Source organism: Chroicocephalus ridibundus, chromosome 10 (genome assembly GCF_963924245.1).
Source record: "Chroicocephalus ridibundus chromosome 10, bChrRid1.1, whole genome shotgun sequence".
In the NCBI taxonomy this organism is placed as follows: domain Eukaryota; kingdom Metazoa; phylum Chordata; class Aves; order Charadriiformes; family Laridae; genus Chroicocephalus; species Chroicocephalus ridibundus.
This window is the reverse complement of record NC_086293.1, coordinates 13,742,001-13,759,343: the sequence shown is the minus strand read 5'-3', so window position 1 is coordinate 13,759,343 and position 17,343 is coordinate 13,742,001. Positions and strand designations below refer to the sequence as shown.

The following is a 17,343-nucleotide window of genomic DNA, read 5'->3' as shown; positions in this document are numbered from 1 at the left end:
GTCTCTTTCTTTTATTTTACATGGTTCAATGTTCTCATTCTGCCTTCCCTCCTTCTTTCTCTACCTCAGTGCTACAAAAAGACATCTTCTGTGACACCTTAAAAAAAAAAGATCGCTGAATTAACATGACTTGCACTGCATGGTATTTTCAGACCAGCCATTTGCTAATGTCGCAAACACAATTAGGAAGTCAGGGAAAGCGCTCACAGGAGCAGATGAAAGCTGCAGAGATAAAATGGAAAGCTTTTACCTGCCAAGCTCTCAGGTTAGGGTTCTAGGTTGCCCTCGGATCTAATAAAGCTATAAAAGAGCCTTATTAAGGAGATGCATAGTCACATTGCTGTAAATATCAAGCATGGCTTTTTTCCATCCTCCTATAGACATGGATTTTTGCTACTGTGATTTGCAGGCTGGTAGCCATAGGTGGTTTAAATTCTTGATATTAAAAAAAGCTTGGAGCATTACTGACAATTAAAAACAGCTTTTACACATGCACAATAACGCTTCTCATGCTTTAAAAAAAAATAATATGCATATCCATATTACCATCATAATAAGTGCCACAAAGTGACATGATATGATTGAGTATAATGGCTCCTTTGGAGCCATTATGGTCGATCAGTAAATAATACACTTTTGAAATTGTCTAACTACATATTTACACTTGTCAACTCTCATACACTTCAGTGACAGAATTTAAAAGAAACACTGTAAAAAACTGTAAGAACATTAAACCACGAAAACATTACGCTGAAGTAGTATTAAGGTTTGACTTAAACCCACAAAAACATGGAAATTCCAGGTTAAGGCCAAATCTCCGAAAATGACACCATCTTTAGCTTGCCGAGCCGTGCCCAAGCACTTGCAGTGGTTCGGGCATAGCGAGGGATGAGGCAAGGTTGGGCTGGAAGGCAGGGGACATGGGGCCATGGTGGTCCAGGGCATCAGGAGTGTACTGAGCCATCGTGGAGGGCTCTGCCCATCAAATTCGTAGGCGACAGCCAACCCCCCCCAGCAGCAACTTAGCTGTTCAGCAGGACATTACTTTATGGTATTTCAAAAAAAACAAAGCCTGGACCTTTTCTCTGTTTATTCAGATGAAATTCTCAATTAAGTTGAGAAGAATTAATCTTCACTTAGTTTGGAAGAGGCCCCGTTGAGACACTGGGAGTTTTGCCTAGCTGAAACACATGGAGAAAAACTTCAGGCTTTGACCCTAAAAAGGCATTGTCAAAAAAATATGTTAAACAAACATGACAGCGGAACATTAATATCCCAAAGATTCACTCCATGTGGGAAAAGAAAAGACTGGGAAGCAAGATGTTTTTTCTAGAGTAAAATTATGGGCTTGGCGTTGGCTTTTTTAATTGATAATTTTGTCTCTCTCTTGTTCAGCTGTAGTCACTTTTGCTCCAAGCAGCGGTGGCAGCAACTTTATTGGTTCCAGTAGAGCTCTGCTGAAAACAATAAGTATCAAGCCCCTAAATGCTGTCTGTCTTTCTGCGAGGGTCACATCCTGGGGACCCAGAGTCAAGGGGCTATTGAATGCTTGTGAGATGTCAAGAGCAACCCCAGTTGCACAGCACCTCCTTCCCAACAAAAGGCCCCAAACGCTTCAGATGCTCTGCACTACAGTCCTGAACCACGCTGTAAAAAGCAATGATGGATATTTTCGTAGAGCAAAGGTCTTCTTTTCATATCTATCTATCTATCTCCTTGCTCAGACTTATCTATTACCTAGCTTGTGAGAACAAAATCCATAAAGGCTTGGCATGGCAGACTCCTGAAGCTGTCTGAAGACACAACCACCACACCCCTGTCAAGAGGGAGTTACAGCTCGGTTTTATAGTCAGCTCTCCCCTCGACACGCTGATGACAGAGCTGCCTCCCTCTACGCTCAGCATCTGGGATTTTACAGCCACTGTATATAAATGGGATTTTCATGACAAACAACTCTGTATTCGGTTTCCTTGTGTATCTGAAAGTGAGAATGATCTCTTAAGGCTCTGCTGGGAAAGAGTATTAATGAAGACAAAGAGTATTTCAGGCTATTTCTCCCAGGAGCATTATCACGATGACAATATAATGACTTTGTCCTACGCAAGTACTTTAAGTCCATGTCCTCCTCCCAAAGCAGCTCTTCAGGAACCCCCTGTACACACGCTCCCCATGACAGCCATCACAGCCCCCTCCCCATGGCCAGCAGCCCACCAGCCTGCCACCACCTGAAGAGGACAGGATCTGCCATCAGCTCAGAGAGCTTTCCCCAGTTTCTCATTTCATAAGCCCTCCCTGGAGATGTTTGCTTTTGTCTAAATATTATAAACCTCGGTACGACGAAGACTTAATAAACCCTGTTGCCTTTTCACTTTGCACAGCGTCTGTCTCCTCTCACCCTACCTCGCGGCTCATGCAAATGTCAGAGTGAGAACAGTTTTTACATCTCCTCGGGTCGCCCCAGAGTGATATAAGCAAAGGTAAACAAACTGCTGAAGTCTGGGTATTTTTACTTCAGATGGGATGTAAATCAGTGGATGAAAGCTGGGAATAAACTGGCAATACGAGGACAGCTTATTGAAGTTTCCTCCCCCAGCTCAGTGTTCCCTCAATGTAATATAGCTGACATCACCCTACACACTAAAGGAAAGAAAAAAACCCACAATGCAAAGACACACAAATATTTCCCCCAAAGTCAATGACACTCTTCAAGATGTTTGGCCAGCTCTTACAAAAAGAGAAAAGCACTCCCCTACCAAAGGCAGGTATCTTCACCTGTAAGCACTCAGGAGGAGACCGGACACCACCCTGTGTTCTCAGGATGGGCACGATCTTCACGTGGGATACCCCAACAAGGACACCAGACGCCACGAGCACTTGGGATGGGCATAAACTCCAGATGGGACACCCCAATGCAGCAGAACTTAGGATACAGAGGGTCCTCAGTTCCTGCCATACCACATACGCCACTCCTCAAACAACCACCAGAGCAAGAGCTTCTTCCCAAAGCTCAAATCAGAAAATGACTGGTCCTGTGCAGACCTGAAAGCCCCTGGCAAAATGGGTTTTGAGGAGCAGTAGCTCCAGCTGCCACCTAATTGTCTCACCACTGGGTGCCCCAAGCCCACAACCTCCTCACACCATTATCTCCTGGCAGAAAGACGTTACGTGCTTCCACTCTTCCCTCCCTGCCTCCTTGTTTAAAGCTTTCTGGCTGCTGGTGAGGAAATGAGTCTGCCTTACTCTACCTTTCTCTCCATCACCTTGCTGTCTGTGAGGACCGGTGAGAAAATGTTTCAGCTGCTCTTACACTTCCACAGCATCCATTTCCTGAGGCCCTTATGGAAAAAAAAAAGGCTGTCTCCCATCTCCTGCTTTTTTTTTTTTTTTTGATGATAGCTTTATCAGATAAGAGCATGAAGCAGGAATGATCCTGTAAAGCTGTTACCAATACCCAAAGGTATCTGAATAGTAGCAGTGAGACAGAGATCACGCTCATTGCGTTCACCCACCGACGGGCAAAGCCTGAACAGCAACCAAGGGACCAGCAAAGCCTGTCTACTAAAAAGCGTATCATTACTTTAACCTGCCATCAATAGTTGTTTGGCTTTTCTGATTTTCTGTGTGCACGTTGTATTTTTTTATATTTTATAAGTTAAAACCTGCTGAAATTCAATGGCTCCAGACACAGCAGTGCCAAGGAAAAGGATCCTCTGGTCCCTGAGAGGGACTTTTCTCAGTGCTGGCTTGACACATGAAATCTGTTTCTTCAATTATGTCTTCCCTCTTACCTATTTTAGACGTGATAGTGTGAAAACATAATAAAAGCTCATGGAAAAAAAATCAAGGAAGCTGAGAAAGTATTATTCAGATCATATTTAGAGGTCTTGGCTCACAAATGCTTTATACCAGGAGGAAAGCCGCTTGCACACCCCAGCTCTGCCCCTGCACCATGCCAGCCAGTGCAGGCTCTCACACCTTCCCAAAGCACCAGCATCTCCACCTTCAGCAGCGTAAAAACTGCCCTGTTCAATAAAAACATGGTTACTCCAATACAAAACTCCAGCTGCAAAACCCACTTTGTACTGTGTCCTGGCTTGAGACAGAACAAAGCCAATCTTCTTTTCAGAAATTTTACTTTTCACCTAAGTCTCTTCTAACTGACTGTTAACGCTTTGCATCCGATGAGGTGCCAGTGTTTTACAAGGTTGTCATACACACACTTGTGATCCACGCCAACTCAGAACTTCACGATGCTACGTGACATCTCCGCTGTGCCACTCCTAGTTCAAAATATATCTTTAAGCATCCGTAGTATCAACTAGGGGATTAAATTTAAGCATGCGCTAAAAAACTCTACCAAGCCAGGGTGAAACCTTGCGGATAAAAGCTCTGCTCAGGACTTACAGTTCACCGCTTCCACACAGTAAAAAATCTCTTCCTGTTAAGTGATTTATCAGAATAATGGATATTTGTATGATAGAAGAGATTACTTGAAAAATTGTCCCAAGCAACCATTATAGTCATAGCGAAGTCAGGGCTTGTTCTACTACCACAACAAAAATTCTGTATTTGGTTTCGTAAATATCAAGCGATGAAAAATACCGCTAATTCGGCCAGGGTAGGAGTCTACAATAAAGCCCTCGTTTTAGGTGTGAGAAGATTTTTGTACTTAGAAGGCGTGAAATTCCCCTTTCTCCTGGTGACAAGAAATGCCCCTTGATGCCCCATCTCCTCCAGGACATTGCCAAAGTGGAAATAATTTTCAAAACTAATATGTACACGGAGTAACATGGTTAACATCATCCAATGAATTTAGATCCACCTACATGGTATAAATATATCTAGATAAACTGTCACCTTCAGCAGAATTCATTAAAATAATGTTGTATCTTCCTTGTTAAATGTAATTTTTTTAATTGAAATTTAATCTTACTGTATTATTTGGTAGATTTTTAATTGACATTTGTAGTAATTAATTGGTAAGCATTACAGCTTTGTCTGAAGAATTTAAAACTAAATTTGACATCGAGATTGGCCAGCCACTGCTATGAGGTGCCTGCTGGGAGCATTTCATCATCCTCCCAGCCCCTCCTGCTGATCAGAGGTGGGAGATGATGGTCTCTTTCTTACAGTCATGAATTACATTACTAATGTATTCCATTACCACCACGCAAATGTCATGTTAATTCCTGATCATCATCAAGTCAGACAATGGTTTCCACGCTGGCACCCAGCCAATTAGCGGTGTGGAAAAATATTCCGCCAATTATATAACTTGAATTAGGTTAAGGACTCAAGAGAAAGCAAAATAAATGCTTTGAAAATACTTCTGAGATAAAATGTAAGTTGACACTGTCTTCATGTGCTATAGCCGATGTTATACAATCTGATAGGCAGCTGCCAACATTCATAACTGTTTATTAAATCTAGCCTCTCTTTATGGTGGCAGCTAAGATCTGTATTTTTACCAATATTAGGTTCATTGTGTTATGAAAAAAGACCAAAATACTTAGGAGCATTCACACCAGCTTATAAAACATATTATGTAGTATATTAAATTGTTAAAATTACTTCTTCGCTCCTCCCCCCCTGCCACAGGGAAAGTTCCATGGACAGAAAAGTTTCATCAAAACAAAGTCTTTCTGTAGCCGCTGATGCTCTACAGGAGCAAGAGAGATCCTGCGAGGACAGAAGTGCCACCTCCGGGCTGCTGCCACCTCTCCCGCCATGCGGCTCTGCCAGGGGATGCCAGCCTTGGCTACTGGAACTCTGTCCCACTCCCCCATCCCACCGAAACCTGTCTGGGTTAGCACAACCCACTGACCTGGGGGAACCCACTCCTGTTCTATCGCTGCAGACAAACCCTTCGGCTTTTGCTCCCCAGCTATCACAAGAAGCACCACGGGCAGATAAAGCCCTCTGTGTAACCAGGACCCAGCCACCAGAGGAGACGACTGCAGCAGGAGTGGGGCAGCCCTGCAAGAAAAGGTCACCACGAAGCCTGGTGGAAGTGTCTCTGGCCACGCAGGGACTCAGCAGGTTTTAACCCTGCGACAGCCTGGCGTGCTCAGTGCCGAGAACCACCAGCAACTCGCCGCACCACCAGGTTTTTAGTACCACCCCATTATTTTGATTTGTTCTGTTCTTAACTCAATTTATCCTACAGGCATGGTTATCTCCAATTTAAAAACGTACACAGCACCAGTTCTCCGACTTCAAAAATTTATAACGATGAGCAATTTGTTAAAACCTTTTACCGTGTCTATCTGTCTCATTTTCCTAGGTGCTGCGATGAGGCAATTCACTGTTCTGGCTGCTTACCCTAGATGACCTTTGCCTGCAATAAAATGGTATACAACTAAATGCTCCGCTTTAAATAAAACCCTTCCCTCTTCAAAAGGTCCTACGTATTCAGTCAACACAATCAGCAGAAACCACATTTGGTTACTCAATAAGCTGGAAACTTCTAAAACGCGTACGGCGGTGAATGAATTCCTGACATCACCAGGGACACTCGAGTCGGGAACAAGAGAGACTGCCGAGAAGTGGCTCTTGCTGCAGCCGGAGAAAGGATCACTCCTTTAAGCTGAACTCTCAAGGAAAACGAGAACAAAAACTGAATTAGCTCAACACGTACCCTCTGCAGTCAGCACATTGCTAGGCAACTTACCATCTCTTGATAGAATTATGGTGGAGGGCTGGTCATACATCAGGGTTAAGATGAACACAAGCACCAGTTTTGGCCAACTGCTCCTTTCCAGTGGGACTGCTCAATGCTTGGCCATTTCATATTATTATTTTGCAATATTTTCTAAGCACCTAGAGAGTCTAATGCATTCAGAAGGTATTTTAAAGCTATTATGTGACATGAAAATTTTAAGATAACTGGAAGTAAGTGAATTTTAGGAGGAATAGCACGAGTCTTTTCTTTGTTCAAGTCAGCATTTCGAGAGAGTTAACAATCCTTTTCGTTGCTTTTATTTTTTAATTCTGAAGCTATCCAGAGGGCACGCTACTCAAACACTTTGTCTTTACTCTGGATGCCAGTTGGCCACAGCTCCATACCTCCGTAACTCAACTTGGTATTTCAACAGGATGCTTCAAAACACCCAGGTCCTTCCATCTGCCACTGGCTGAGACCAGACACAAAGTCTCGTTACAGGCAGTGCCATGGGGCTATCTCAGGACCCGGCGATGTCGCACTTAACCTATGCCAGCCTTAAAAGGGCCTCGATCTTTAATAGCGACTTGGACAACGAGATTGGGACTCCAGGCATTATTTACTGTTATTAAAGATGTATTAAGCAAATGCACAGACTGCTTTAAATAGAGGCACGTACCTTGCATATAACCCCAAGTTTTCCATGCATACTTCATAGGCACCAAGAAATAATTAATTAGCTAACCAGCGTGATTAAAATCAATTGATTCATATGCAACAGAGCGGTGAGAAATTTTTGCATCACTGGAGAAGTCTGGAGTTGGTCCCTGTTTGGGGATCTCAGTCACATCAGTGAGGCTGATAATTCAGACATGAAGGAAACGGAAAGAATCCCTCTCCTGCGTGCACACTTTGAGCTGCCATATGGGTTTATTCAACTGTTTACTACACCAGTCGGTAAAAACTGAACAGCTATTATAATCTTTGCTAAATGACATGGTAATTATGCTACCTCTGGAAAAAAAAAAAAAGAGAAAAAAATGGAACTTAAAAAAAAAAAATCACAATTCACTGATGTGTGAATTTCTCGGGTTTTATAATCTTTGAATTGAAATGCACTTTCTAACACACAGAGGGATATCAAATATATAATAGAAACCTGAATTTATTTTAAAAAACAATTTGTTCTCCCATTTCCTACACAATTTAATTACACAGATTTCCCAGTTTTGAAAGATTTCTTACACAGACCTTCCAATTCTCCTGTAAAATCAGATGATTCTTGTTTTCCCAACCTCAGTCCTCCGATTAATGAAGGAATATTGCCCCCAGGTATTAAGAGAGGCAACCAGGAGCAGGTGGGTAAGAGGAGAGGGCATGGGAAGGCCCCCCATGCCAGGCTGCTGGGGGACAGCTCAGAAAGGAACAACTGCCACCCGTTTGGCATAAAAGGGACCAACAGGCTTCTTGGCTGGCTAATGTCACAGGGAAATGGCAACTGCTAGTTAACAAGAGAAGGGGTTGCCCCACACCACCCTCTCAAGCTTGACCAAGTGCACCCTGGCCAAAATTGGCTATTAAGGGTTCTGTCTCTGTGTTCCTCCACCAGCACCAATGCCACGCTGAACCGGGCAAGCACATGCAACGAGACAGCTCTCCTGTGTACCAGTGACACCATTTTGTCACTGGGACGCAAGTGCAACAAACTGTGGAGCTAATTATTTGTTGGCAATGGCTCCTTTGAGAGTCCATCATCCGACACATGATGGAGAGGAGACCTCTCCATATTCATATTTAATCATGACACGACTTGCCCACATAAGCATGTTTAGACCCTGTCTATCTTCAAGGCATCAGTTTGGGGCAGCAGCTTCGCCTGTATCACTGAACTCCGGTTTCACCACCAAAGGCCTCATAGCTCCTAGGATTTGAGGGAATGGGGAGAAGAAAGGAAGAAAGGGAGTATTTTTTCTGTATTGATAATATTTGTTATCAATGCTACATCATTACAATGAAGGTCATCTTTTCTTTTTTTTTTTTTTTTTTAAAAAAAGTGGTAACTTGCTTTTAAGCACAGACAACACAAAAAAGAAACCCCAAATCCCACCATATTAAAAAGGGGAGAAAAAGGTGAAGGAAAGAGAGATTGTATGAAAAAATAAGTGAGAGTGACTGCAAACTTAGGTTTGACGACTCACCAGTTTTACTTGCAGGCATCACACATATCCATTCATGACTCAGGGCAAATATAGGAAAGGATCGAAACCCTTATCATGGCAAATGTGTCTGGAAGCCGGAGTCACTCAGGAAAAATGTTCTCAGCAGACTGGAAGACAAAAACATGTTTTAAAACTTCACTCGGTTAGAATCATATCAAAGCCTACCGTTTTCCTTTGAAAATAAAAGGTGGTTGTAAATGCTGGAGGGGGGCAACGGGAGTATTTCTACATTACTCTATCACACAGCAGACTTTATTTAGCTTTAAATAGAACTGAAACTTACAATATTAAGAAAGGTTTTTAAAGACACACTTATTTCACATTCGCAACGTGTTCCTCCGACAGGCAAGCTTATGTTCCTTTTAAATACCAAAATGTGTCACCAGCCAAATCCATATTCTGCTCAAAAACACTGCACTGTGCACAAAATCCAGATACTTTAACCTACTTTGCATTATCAAAATATAACCGTGGCTGAATTTCTGAAATATTTACTCTCTGCCTTCACTCACTGCATCCTGATAAAACCTTAACAAAATGTAGAATCTCTTGTTAGCAATAATCTTTCCTCCGAGATAAGGAAAAACACATATAAAAACTATTTGATGTTCAGGGTGAAAAGGCAAAATTTGCAAACATCAGTTAAGAAATACCAATTAGTATGTTTTTTTCCCCAGCTATTGGTAATACAGATTGAGTTTCAGCTTAGCTCAGAGGAAGCTGCTCGCTGTACAAATGAAACATCCATTTTACTAATAAGGATATTTTAAAATAAGATGTATCATTTGTTCACTGGCAAAGTACCCACAGTGAGTAAAAGCTCTTATTCGGGAACATGAACAGAGGTGTTCCCGGGGCTGCTCTGCATCACACCCATGAAACCAGATGGGATTTAAAGAGCAGCTCCAGTCCCTGCCCAAACTGGGGAATGGCACTCGCTGCCCTAACGGATACACCAACATCTGGGACCGCTCTGCTCCCTGGACCACTGCGCAACAGGGACCTGCAGCAATAAACCCCCAAGGGGAAAACAAACTTTGCAGCACGTGAAAATGTCCCACGGGACCTGGGCAGCAAAAAATACAAATGCAAAAATCACGTGTGGTGCTTCTGACCTCTTCATTCCCCAATCCTCTCCTTCCTCAGCATCCCCAAGGCAGTGGCTGCTCCCAGCCTTTCCACATCTACCAGTGCTTTGGTAGTGGCAAGAACTGCCATCTCCAAATTAACCTCATGCACTTAATTATTTTGGCAGCCCACTGCAGCTTTCCCAAGGAACATCTGGAAGCTTCTGCCTTAGCAACAACTGCATGAAATTTTGTAAGACAAAAACCAGGTACTTCTCTGGCCCTGGGGCTTTCTCCCATTCTTTGCTGAATGCAATGCAACATCTCAAAGAAGATCACAAGAGTTCAGAAATCTAAATATAGGGATTATGTGAGCCTATTATAAAACTGTGCTACACCAATAAAAATAGATCCAAAAGGGGATTTTAAACAGCATTTATGCCAAACATGACTTCTTTCTCAGAGACTCTGAGATACCTGCAAACCAAGTGACCTGCATCTGGCATCAGCTGTATTTTATTCATGAAGAAGAGAGCACTTGAGAGAAGCAGCTGAGCAGCGTCAGAAACACACATCCAAGACTGGCTTTATTGCTGCTCTTGATGGCAGACACACAGATGGGTACAGAGCTGAGCAGAAAGCTGCATCTACACGTGTTGGGGCAAGATTTCTCCAGCTGACCTGCTGCACTGCAGTATTCAACTGCTTAGTAATCTTTATCCATGATATGTCTGTAGAGCAGGAAAGTATCATTAGCCCCTTTTAGAAGATGAGGAATTGAGGCTCATTTTGGCTAATGCTTACTTGAAAGATTTCATGTTCTTTTGAGACTTCTGAGGCAAATTACTTGTTTAAATAATATATCTGGTCTGCAGCAGACAAGGGCTAAGGTGTACAGAAGCACTGTCCTCACCTCCAAATCATTCTTTTCCTTCACATTCCCCCTCAAACATGAGGAATATCTTGGCATCTTTGCGCCAACAAGCAGATTTGAAAGATGGGAGAGCTTCTACACAAGGAACAAGAAACAGTGTTGGGAGGAGGTAAAGACATCCCATCCCAGCCTGGCTTGTACTCTGACAGTGCCATCAAAAACTGACCTCACCAAAGTATTCCACAAAACATTTCTGCAACCAGGTCTCCCAAGGGAACAAGGCTTACGAACTCACTGTGTACTTTCTGTGCCCAGCCCCACACGCATCTTTTGAATCCCTCGGGATTAACAGGTGCAGAGAGCTCCCAAAGACATGAATTCTCACGGCATTAAGACTGGGGCTTGCACCCCTGGAGGCCTCCAAAGCCATTTGATCAGCAGTCTCCAGCAGCCAGCTGGCTCACTGGTACCCCACCAGCTCCAGGCTGAGCCCTGCCACGAGGGAGCCCAGCATGGCCCCAGGGCACGGAGGCAGCTCAGGCACTTCCATGGACCTCAACACTGGAGAGCCTGGGGAAACCACACGTAGTGCTGAGGGAAAGGGTGGAGGAGGGAGAGGAACAGATAATAGATCGGTTCTGATAAACTGAAGCCTTTAATGATCTGCCCACGCACTTGAGTTCGATCTGGCATTGACAAATTGAAGCTTTTAATGATGCGCCCACACATTTCAGTTGGACACTCCTCTTCTACAACTTTCACAAAAATAGCCTGCTGGGCTAAAGACAGAGAAACTCTAATAACGCTGCCACATAAGCAAAATTCTTGACCATTCCTTGACAAAACTTCTCCTCTGACTGATTCTTTGATGCAACCTCCTATGCAGACCTCCAACACAGACCTCCTTCTGTGCTGCCTTGCTCCCATACCGATTCTCCGAAAGCTACAGCTAAAATAAGGGGCAATGAGATGCAGCAGCTTTAGCATAACCGAAGTACAAAGTCAATCAAACCTTGAAACAGGAATCTGGGCTTCATTAATTCCAGCAATCACAACGTTTTTATTATCACTGTATTAATCAGAATAGGGAACCTATTAATCTGCCCCCAACAAAAATTAATCTTCGTAATATTGAACAGATTTGAAAGACAGGTTTTAATATTTCACTATTTAAATCTCAAAGGCAGAGGCGCACAGCTCAGATGATCTGGCAGACCACTGTGGACTTCATCTCATCAGCATGAGGTCAGCCCTACCACCCTCACCTTTCCCTGATGCTTCCAGCCCCCCTTGCTCATCTTCACCCTGCGGGTCCGGCTGCTCCCGGGGCTTTTGAAGCAACCAAGAGCATCGTTTCATACATCAAACTGCAAAACTGGCTGCAGCACTTGATGCAATTAAAGAGTTGCCAAGAGTTTACACTGTGACCTAAGGAACAGCACAGTGCACCACATCCAGCAGGGCTTGGGTGACACACGCTGGAAACGCCACCCCATGCGAAGGGTGGGCACGAGTGAGCTCTCTGCAATGGGCAGGACAAACCTGACAGGTAGCAGATACACGGCCATGTGTTCAGGGGAATGAGAAGAGGTGCGGAAAAAATTCAGGCGGCTGCAAAACAAGAAAGTATCTGAAATTCCCGTGCTCCACTGGAGCGAATCAGGGATTGCTACGTGGGTCCGGCATGGGGTACCTGCAGCAAACCCCCCCAAGCCACCACAGTGAGCTGCAAACACCCTGCTGCTACCAGATGTGGCATTGTAACAGAGCCCAGCTTCAAGGAGAAAACATATGGCAGGGGAAAAGTCCTTACAAAATGAGGGTAAGGAATGGCACGAAATGAGGGTAAGGAGCGGTACAAAATGGAAAGTGGATGAGGAAGTAACGACAAATGTGACTGAAAAAGAGGAAAATGACCCAAAGCATCTCCAGATACCCGTGCCCTGCCTGGGGGTTCTGCTGCTGCTCTTCCGCCACCATCCTGCAGTGGCAACTGCTGCTGGACACGTTATTTTGTTACTTGGCCAGATTTTCATTAAAGCAGCTTTCACCAACATATATACACATACATACGTAGCTACACATACACCTGGGACTATATTTGGCACAACACATTTCAAAGCCTGATCAAAGGCAGAGCTTCAATCATCTTATGCACCACTTGCATTAGGCTGTTTACTGAGCGCAATCAAACTACAGAATGCTGTTTTAACTAATGATTTCTCAAAGCCATGTTGCACAAAAGAAAACAGGTTCAACTTGTACATCAGTGCCTAAGAGACCGCTCCAAAACAGACAACTGTATGAAAAGTTGTGCCCATGTATACATACATACAAAACTGTTTTTAAGTGACTGTTTTAAATTAGAATAAATCTGTGTTCCACCAATTAAGCTTTGAATGCACGGCTGATATCGCTCACTATTTTAAACAAGCAGCATAATAAATGCAAAAATTCAAATATTTTAGAGAAAATACTTGGAGAGTCGAGACATTAATTTTGCCATATACAATCTGTTTCCCAGGGATTTAAAAAGCGTTATTGCCACCCTGGGTACATTGGAATAAAGATGAAACACCATCCTTTCCTATTTACATATTAAAAAATACGTGCCTTCTTGCTACAGACTACCCATCTTGCCGATACGTGACTCTGTTAAAAACAATACATCCCGTCTAGAAAATGCAAAGCCCCAAACTAGATGTGTCCTTGCAAGAATTACTGCACTCTAACAGGTTGTAAGTGGAAATAAAATGTACTGCTGCCTTGTTTATCCTCCCCTCTGGCGAGTGTCCTGGGGGAGCGGGCCGGAGCAGCTGCAGCCCCCCAGGGCCCTGCCTAACCACAGAGCTGTTTACCAACCACCACCACCAAAATAAGGGGAGTAAGATCAGCCGGGAAAGCCTTGGGATCTCAGGATGTCTACATCCAAGTGAAAGAAAATAAAAAACAACCAACCAAAAAACAAACAAACCCAAACAAACAACCAAATGCTCCCCTCCAAAAAAAAAACAATCAAACCCTATTTTTATTTCTATTTCATATACCTGTATTCGATTGTAGCTTGAGATACTTAGCAATTTCATAAAATCTTCCAATACAGATATAATTTTTACAATTATACCCAAAAAACCTTTTTCTTTCAATCTTTCAATACAGATACAATTTTTCCCATTATATCAGAAAAAACGTTTTCTTTTTTTTTCTTTTTTCTTTAAATATATTGCCATTAGAAACACATGCCCAAAGCATCATTAAAAAGACCACGAAGGCTGCTTGCAGGGGAACTTCACCGCGCCAAGAGGTAACATTTGTTCTCCCCTTTCAGCTGGGATCCACCTCAACTTTTTGATGTTGGTTGGAGCTTTTATTTGCAAATAGAGCAGAGCTGTTTGGGACAGAGGGCTCCTCCGGAGCGTGCCATGTGGCCTGCACAGATGTTCCTTTTATTCCTGTGTCCCACAAGGCTCTGTGGCTCGCTGGTGTTAAACAGATTACGCAAGTAGAACACTTGATTTTGCATGTCCCCCTTTTTTCCAACAGTTGTCTAATTTACTCAACTCGCTTTGGCCCCCCCTCCCTCCCACAATCACTACAGAAAACACAGAAAAATGAGGCAGAAGCAAGGAAGTTTCTCCTCTAAGACCAAAATTTGCAGAAGTGCTCAATTTCTGCAAACAAAGCAGAAACGCAGAACAAAACTCTTATTTAGACGGTAGAGTAACTAGCTCATTAGGTGCCAGGTTCTTCCAAAAAACTTCATCATATCCCAGTAACACCAGTCACTACAAGTATCATAATCTCTCACCCTTATTTAGATGTCCAAATGGAGAATTGAAATTTTTCCAAAAAAAAAAAAAAAAAAAAAAAGAAAAGAAAAAAACCTTAACACCAATTATGGGCGCTAAGCATTTGAAAATCCTTGAAAATCTGGCTTCAACCCGGTCACAAAGAAGGAGCTTAATTTCCCGGCTGTCAGGCATCCCAATCAACAACTGAAGTCAATGGGATCTACACACTACCTTATTAAAAAAAAAAAAAAAACAACAAAAAAACAAAAAAAAAACAAAACAAAACAAACAAAAAAAAAAAAACCAAAAAAAAATAGAGCCTAAGAGGCCCATTAAGCAACTTCAGCTACAGGGAGACAAGCTCGCTACAGAGGACAGCAGCTATACGCAGCTTTGTGCATCAGCCACTTTGCTCTCATGCTTAATTTGATTAATCATTTTGGTATTATCCCCAATTAGAAAAGTGTCTAACAGCAAAAATTATCAAAAAAAAAAACCAAACCCCAGTTAAGACTAAGACGCATCAGAAAACGGCAGATACTCAACATACAACTACTTGGGACTTCTGGCATTTGCCAAGGATACAAAATTAAAGCTAAAAATTGTGGGCAAATACAAAGGCATTGGTGTTTCATCCAGACTGCGGATTTTGAATTTTTTTTTTTTTTTTTTTAATAAACTGAAACCGAATTCCAGATGTTGAAAGTTGGGAAGTAAAAACTGCTTTAGCTGTAAAAACACGGAAAGGTGAGACAAAATATTCTGCTGAAATGTAATGATTCTTAGGGATGAAAGTGAAGCCCGTGCACCCCCTCCCCACGAACGAGGTGGGACAGGATTTTTCCCCCTGTCTGTGCCAAACCAGGTAACGGCATAAGGGCTGCCCATAGTTTCCCTTTAATAAGGGAGAGACTAGAGCAAAAAACCCCAGGAACTCCCTCAGCAGGGAGGGGAGCACATCCCCTGTGTTTCTGATGCAGTGGCAGTCAGCAATGGAGTCCACCAGGACCCTCCAGCACACACAGGCGGCACCTGGCAACTCCACCAGTACGGTAACAGCGGGGCAGGGGACGCTTGGGGATGGAACAAACTAGTACGTCCCAAAAAGATGCACAAACCCACCATTTTCTTTCACCAAACACAGAGTCCAAACCATCCCTGCCTGACACAGCACAGCCACGCGTGAGGCTCCAGGATGTCCTTCAGCATCCAAATACAATCCAAATTTGGAGCTGCATGACTGGTTCTTGTTTTTAATATATGGGTTCAATCACCACCAACACTCAGGGCTTTTGAAAGCAGAATTCAGGGCAGTGTTTTGAGACCCTGGTTTCACCCCTGTTTATTTCCATCACCGCATCCATAATGCTCTGCACATCACAGAGTATCCTGCAGCATCCCACCAACCGCATCCCAGGAAGACGCCTGATTTCACCCTAAAATTCAGGGACAGCAGCAAATGTTTGGATTCTGATAAGAGGGGGAATATTCATCAGCATACTTCACTAGTGATGCAGTCAAAACTTGCAAACTTAGTCACAGAAATATGACTGGACTTGCCTGCTACCACAAAACAAAGTACCGTCTAGTGGTTAAAATCAGAGGACATGATTCAGGAATGCAAGCCTTTTCAAAGAAGAACTACAACACATGATTAAGTGCTGCTGAAGTCAATAGGCTGATTCAGAGACCAACTTTTGGAGCGATGGATAATACTCCCCACATTGCCATATGGCTCTCAGTCAAACTTCCTAGAAGCATTTGCTAATACCGGGTTCCACCACAGCTTTTGGGAGGCCTGCTTTTCCTTTGCCTTTTTTTTTTTTTTATTCCTCTTTCTTATTTTAAACCTACGCCTGGGATGATCTTCACCCACTCTGAAGATCCTCTGGGCTCTCACCGACTGAGAGAGAACACCCAACCATGATTACTGCAGGGTGGTGCAGACTCACGCAATAATTAAGAGTCTCAAATTAAAGGTTATCTATAAATAATGAATAAATGCAAATATACATGTTATATAATCTATAAATAATATAAATATATAATATAAATAAGTAAAAAGAATATATAATATAAGAAATGTGGATATATAAATAACCAATATGCAAATTTATTATAATCCAAACGCACTTTTTGTGGCGTTTAGTAAAGGGTACATGAGCCTGTTACAGCAACGAAATGCAGCGTGTGCCTCCTGGCCGGCCGAGGGAGTTTCTGCAAACAATCCCAATCCCACCTCAAAACTTCTGAACCCGCTGCCTTTACAACTTGGAAATATTTCACGTCTCCTGCCAGCTCCCCCATGCACTGCTACAGTAGAATCTGCCATGGCAGGTTTGCTATTTCTTATCCTTTTAATCTATATTGTGCCCAGATAGCAGCCACTTGTCACAGCCTCCTGCGAAGCGGTGACAGCGCCACGGCCAGTGAAGACATTGACCCCCCGGGGCAGGCAACACTGCTGCCCCACACGGAGCCAAACGTGTCCCCAAGGTTCTCCTCATCTCCCTGGGATGCCACCCAGCAGCACATCCTGCTCTCCAGCTATCCTCAAGCCTGCCCATGCAAACCACCAGCAAACCAAACCTTGGAGCAAGACAAATGACTACCTTGGAGCACGCGAGTTAACATTTGTCACAACTCAGTTACAATTTTTACTTGTATTTATTCGATGGGGAAGGAGGAAACCACCAGCAGAGCCACCCACTGACTGGCTGTGCCCTCCCCA

The 17,343-nt window shown here is 43.3% G+C and overlaps 1 protein-coding gene across 3 annotated transcripts in view; it reads right to left on the bottom strand.

Moving 5' to 3' along the window:
• FOXP1 (forkhead box P1) overlaps nucleotides 1-17,343 on the bottom strand; it is a 389,122-nt gene that overhangs the window by 333,071 nt on the left and 38,708 nt on the right. For all 3 annotated transcript variants that reach the window (XM_063347894.1, XM_063347895.1, XM_063347902.1), the window contains one exon: nucleotides 8,860-8,987. The gene's annotated coding sequence lies outside the window, so the exon portion shown is untranslated. The remainder of the gene's footprint in view (nucleotides 1-8,859; nucleotides 8,988-17,343) is intronic.